The sequence below is a fragment of the Lepisma saccharinum genome, chromosome 30 (assembly GCF_977018435.1).
Source record: "Lepisma saccharinum chromosome 30, izLepSacc3.1, whole genome shotgun sequence".
Lineage (NCBI taxonomy): Eukaryota > Metazoa > Arthropoda > Insecta > Zygentoma > Lepismatidae > Lepisma > Lepisma saccharinum.
Window position 1 is genome coordinate 37027229 of NC_139258.1, and position 6000 is coordinate 37033228.

The 6000-nt window shown below is 36.6% G+C and overlaps 1 protein-coding gene across 1 annotated transcript in view; it reads left to right on the forward strand.

Annotated features, from left to right (window-relative positions):
• Window positions 1-5057, forward strand: part of LOC145981779 (uncharacterized) — a 39852-nt gene extending 34795 nt beyond the window's left edge. Inside the window, exon 3 of the transcript XR_014440987.1 lies at window positions 5034-5057. The gene's annotated coding sequence lies outside the window, so the exon portion shown is untranslated. The remainder of the gene's footprint in view (window positions 1-5033) is intronic.
• The last annotated feature ends 943 nt before the right edge of the window (window positions 5058-6000 follow it).

The following is a 6000-nucleotide window of genomic DNA, read 5'->3' on the forward strand; positions in this document are numbered from 1 at the left end:
GTTGTGTAAGTTCTTGCATGGTTTCATGCATTTCATTTTTAAATGTTACTGAATGTGGACATGTGCATTTATGTACAAATTGGGAACTTTTTAGCTATGGTCATATGAACTGGGTGGCCAATTTCTTGTTCAAAGTGCTATACAATTCCTACAGTATACGTAACTTGTGTCAGGTGTCCGTTTCTGTAACAAGAAATTAGCGTACGTAACGCAGTAATCTGATTTACTAATGGGGACAGCGAATAGTAGCCTCGTCCCAGCAGGCGTTGGAAGAGAATGTGATAATTAAATATGTTATTTTCATTCGTCCGTATAAGAACCAACATGATTGAAAAATGGCACGTTTCCTTCAAAACGGCGTTTCCATTTCTTGGATACTTAGTTTGTCTATAGGGCAAGGCAGTGATGTGCGTCTACGCGTAAACAACGATAATCTACATTCTACACGTATATTACGTAATCTATGTAAACAACATGGGGAAAGGTGATAACTTAGCAAAGGGCGCCGTGGAATTAAAAGAAAATTATACTTCGTATCAGTTGCTGATGTGTAAAGAGAACTTTTCATAATACTCTTTCTTCCAAATTCGAACCATTACTCACCTAGGAAGAAACCTAATATAAAAAAATATGCTAGTGTTTTATGGGAAAATACCACTCTTGCCTCACGACTGCCATCTGTTGTTGTTTTTTGCATACTATTTATCTTCTTCCATAGTTCATAATAGAAGAGAAGAGGAATTTTGTTGTAAATAGTATTCTTTTCATTTCGTTAGAAACCAATATACTTGAAAATGTCAGTTTGCCTTCATGAAACCCTTGAAAATTAATTTTAATGCACTTTAGATTGTCTACGTAGTCTATGTAAACTACAACCCAATGTAATCTACGCGTAGATTACGTGTAGACAACGCATGTAGACGTAAACTTATAGTCTACTGCACATCACTGGGTTTAACCTGGCACGGTTCCCGCCAAGACCTTCTCTGTCGTCTGCAGGACATTGTTGCCACTGATTTCGACGCAAGCGAGCAAACGTGGCGACAGGCCGGGCTGCGAGCGGTCATTTGGGGGTGCAAGCACAGATGTCTCCACCACCAGAACATTCATGTCCTCAACAACGTGGCAACAAAGGACACGTGAAGGAAGCTGCGACCCCTGGTAGGAGGAGGACAAAGCACGTGCTGTCTCCAAGGCTTCTGCCAATGGTTGAAAATCCTCACGTGACACCCGGGAAAGTCGGCTAGCAGAACGAAATCTATGGTATGGCGCGAACTGTGCCAGGTTAAACCTTCTGCCCTATAGGCAGACTATCTACACTAAAAGCCGATGTAATCAGTACATGCCCGTAGGCAAAGCACGCAGACGTAGATGTATGACTAGTTATGTGTTAATCCAGGCCCGTATCAAGGATTTTTTAGGGAAGGGCCAGATCCAAAATATTATTATTATTATTATTATTATTATTATTATTATTATTATTATTATCTCAATAGGGTTACAATTAAACCATACAACATTTCATTTAGAATAATATTAATACAAATAATGACTTGATGCCCTATGTTGTAATATATATATATATATATATATATATATATATATATATACAAATGCTACATCTAAGGAAAATGAGATGAATTTACATGAGCATGTAGAGTGTTACATAGTAGCAGTGAAATAAGAAAAGTTTGACTGTTATTTAAAAGAAAAGAAGGTGTATGGGTTTCGATATGAGTGTATATGGAATTACTGTTTGAAAAGGATAGGGATGAAAATTTAAATCATATGTCCGGGGGGGGGGGAGGGTAAGCATTGAAAATAATATTACTGTGAGTTAGAATTTATAGGCATGTGAACGTAGAAGACGACAGAACTTCGGTTTGCTGGTACTGAGTTTGATCTTCGTCGGGAGTAAATTCCAGGTTACCGCTGCTAGGTACGAGAAAGACTTCTGACCAAATCTGCTTTTGTTAGGTTTGGGGATTACTAGGTCTCTATGTAAGGACGATCTGGTGTTTCGGGTGCTGAACTCAGAACGGAGCTTCATCCTATGATGCAATAGAGATGATTTGTTATGGAATATCTTGTGGGTATATTGTAAATATTGCGCATTTGTTGGGAATTATTTTCTTAGGGGTGCATGTGAATGGTTCTTAAGCAATTGTTTTGGATAGTTTCAAGTTTCTTCAGATGAGTTAAGTTACCACCATAAATAAGACTAGCACCATACTCGAATACGGGACGGATAAAGGAAAGGTAGAAATGTCTACTTAGATTTCTATTGAGATATTTACGAATTTTTCGAAATATGTAAATATGGTGATAAATTTTACGGATATAGTTATTTATTTGGAGGTTAAAATTTAGCTGGAGTCAATAATGATTCCGAGACACTTTAAATGATTGCTGAAAGGTACTCTGGCGTCATTAAGGGTAATATCTATCGTGTTAGCCGGGATTCCCTTACCGGTGTGAAGCACCATAGCCTTTGTATTTGCAACGTTAAGCTTCATGTTGTTGATGTTGTACCAATTTAATACTTTGGGGAATGAATTTTCCATTTTCTCCTTTACATTCTCGTACGTGTCTCCAACGTGAACGAGAAGACAGTCATCTGCGTACAGAGTAATCGATAAATCTGAATTTATTAGTGTGATACGAGTATCTTCAATAAATAGGTTCAATAATTTTGTGCCAGGTATAGAGCCTTGTGGAATGCCTGCAGACACTGTTCGGTTGAAAGCGAGCATCCTACTTTCGTTGAGATTTTCCTATTCGCGAGAAAACTTTCTATTCAGAGAATTGTTTTGCTATAGAACCCAAATCTATCCTTTAATTTTTGTATTAGCAACTTGTGGTTAAGAGTATCAAATGCTTTGCATACGTCCAGGGAAATTAATCCAACCAGGGGACTGTTTTTTCGGTCCAGTGTCTCGTGCCATTCATTAACTAAACTAAGTAACAATAATTCTGAGGACACATCCTTTCTGAATCCAAATTGTCGATCAGACATAAGATTATTTGTTTCCAGGAAGGTAGTCAATTGCCTGTCTATTACCCTCTCTAAAACCCTGCTCAAAGTAGGGGTTAGAGAAATAGGCCTATAGTTAGACCCTAAGGTAGAAGATTCAGATTTGTGGATTGGTGTTATTATGGAGTGCTTCCAGCTCGTTGGAAACTGACCACGTTTGAAGGACCTGTATATATATACGTCCTTCAAACGTACACACACACACACACACACAAAATAGTTGAAATGTTTTTTTCTTAAGTTATACGTAGATTTTATTTAATTCTTGATCTCTGTTAATAATTATCAATAAGATTTCATACTTATATCAGTCTTGCATTCGTGTTTTATCTTTATTTTGTATATGTTGCTAAGGCCCGTACCAATAATTTCTTTAAGAAAGAGGAGGTAGACCCGATTACGTGGAACGAAGAGAATATCAGAAATGCTGGGAGGTTGATTGAATTAGGTTATTTTAGGTTGCTCTTCTCCAAAGTTAGTCTAATCCCGACGATGAGGATGAGCGATGATATAATGAAATTGATGAAGATACACACTCCCAAAGAACATCTATGCCCAGGCTGAGATTCGAACCAGGAAACCCTTCCGTCGTAGCGCGCTTTGCTAATCACTCAGCCACGGATAAATGTTGGAGCAATTGTAGGGTTGCAACTTGTGGTCCAAAGTACCAGAAAATTTTCAACTTACCGATACACTTTCTCATCCCAACAATCAAGCACACAATGTGTCACGCAGCGTACAGCTTAGTGCTTATTGTTTAGATGCAATTCTCTGAATTCTGTGTTCCGTAAATTATGAATGTTCTCAATTTCCTTTAATTTTCTTAAAGCAGTGCCATTGGAAGGTCATGATAATTCTGTATAGAAAATAATATATTTATAAATCATTTATGCATGTTCATGTTTAAACATTTCATGGTTCGAGGGGGAGGGACCGTGGCCCTCATGGCCTCTCCCCTGGGTACGAGCCTGTATTCATCAATGTGGAATAAAAACTAAATTAACAATTTGTACCAATTTTATAATTCCAGGTTCAAAATGGCCCAGAAAATCACCAAGTCATATTTTGTGGATGAGAGACAGTTACGTTTTATGTGGTCAGCAGTAAGATGCTTGGAGTGTGACGAAACATTACTGAATGAAGTATACGAATGTTCAAAAGGTCACTTGTTTTGCATGGAATGCTCGAATTGCAAAGAGGTTTTACCAGCTATTAAAGAAACTAAACGAAGCATTGCGGCAGAAAATATCATTGGTAAAATGCCTCTTCAGTGCCCTAATGTAAATTTTGGATGTTCCGTTGTGCTGACAAGGAAGGCCCTCTTAGATCATATGAAGAACTGTGATTATACTCGTTACAAGTGCCCTTATAACGACGATATATGTGAGGACAACGCTTGTTTCAATAAAGCGAACATGGAGAAGCATGTTATGGAAGTACATTCCATTCATGTGAAGCCTGGAAGTTTCATATTAATCTATAAGATTATATTTTATTTAAACTCTCTCTGGATGCTTCATGTTGACCAGGGCATTTACTTGTTTATTTCAGTTGTCTCAACCTCTGTGGTTTGGATTCTAAAGGGGAAGTGTGGAAAATTGCAGTAGCTGATTGGGGTATCAACCCAGTCTGTTTCCACATTCGAGATTAGGGAATGTTTTTCTTGTATGTCAATCCTTATGCCAAAAACAGTAAACATACCATGTACTATGTTGGAACAGAAAATGAAGCAACAAAATACAATTATTCGTACTTGTGCTCCTCTATGGACTTTCAAGGATATAGCTCTTCCTATCCAGTGGAACATTCTTTGATGCCGTTTCTGTCAATGGAATATATTCCTAATGCACTTGAGACTGATGCTGGACGTGGACTCATAAATTTAAATGTTTTAAACTTACAAATACAAGTCCAGAAATAAGAACAACAAACAAAGGTACTCTTGTGATCCTATCATGTGCAATAAGGTACATTTCTTAATTGTATGTGCATTTAGTACATAAAATTAAAATTATCTATATATCCCTATATATGAGCAAATACATAATAAGGTAAGTTTCTGTTTTAAACGAGAGAAAATTGTTACTTTGTCCAAATATACAGTATAATATTATCAACTATGATTAAAATAACCTTTGTTGCTATCTATTACAATATAAACATTGAATAAATAGATCGTAAGTGATACCTCAACGTTTTAGTTTCAGAATAAATGAAAACGCATTTCTGTAATTCATTAGCCGGAATTACAATTTTGTAGTCCATATTTATTTATTTATTTATTTATTTACTTCTTCTTTTGGATGGCGAAGTTAAGGCACAAGCCTTTTCTTACACTTAACCATCTCTACTTCACATAGTTTCTTCACGAATTCGTGTTCCAGACCCTAGGAGCTACAGAAAAGTGGGTAGACATATTTCTTTTGGTGTAACATTTCAGGATATATTTTTTTTTAAATGACTGATTTGTACCTTCATATACGTGAGTTTCACTTACGTCATCAAAATACATATTATGGGATGGGGAGCAAGTGAAATTTAAACTTAATGGTTCATTGTGCAATAATAATTTGCTCAAAAGAAACCCCTGCTTGTTATTTATATCTCTAAAAATGGATATGCGCTTTTTCTGAATACCAAGGATTATCCAAACTGGATGTAGGAAGATTCAAGAATTGTTGACAAAAGAACATGTTGTGTCGATGATGTTCATGAAGAATTAGGCTACCGAGTGTGCATGATCATTTCATCTGAAGAAATTACAATTATCAATTATTTCTCTCTATGCAAGAGTGCAAGTGGCCCATGTTTTTAACGTGTTCAAAAACTGTTAACGGGATTTCATTTTTATATCGAGCTGATCACCCTTATTTCATAAGGCAAAGAATGAAAACCGTGTTCTTTTTACAATGAACGTAACGTAAATTCATGGGTGGCTCAAGACGACAAAGTGGATTTTTGGCGCC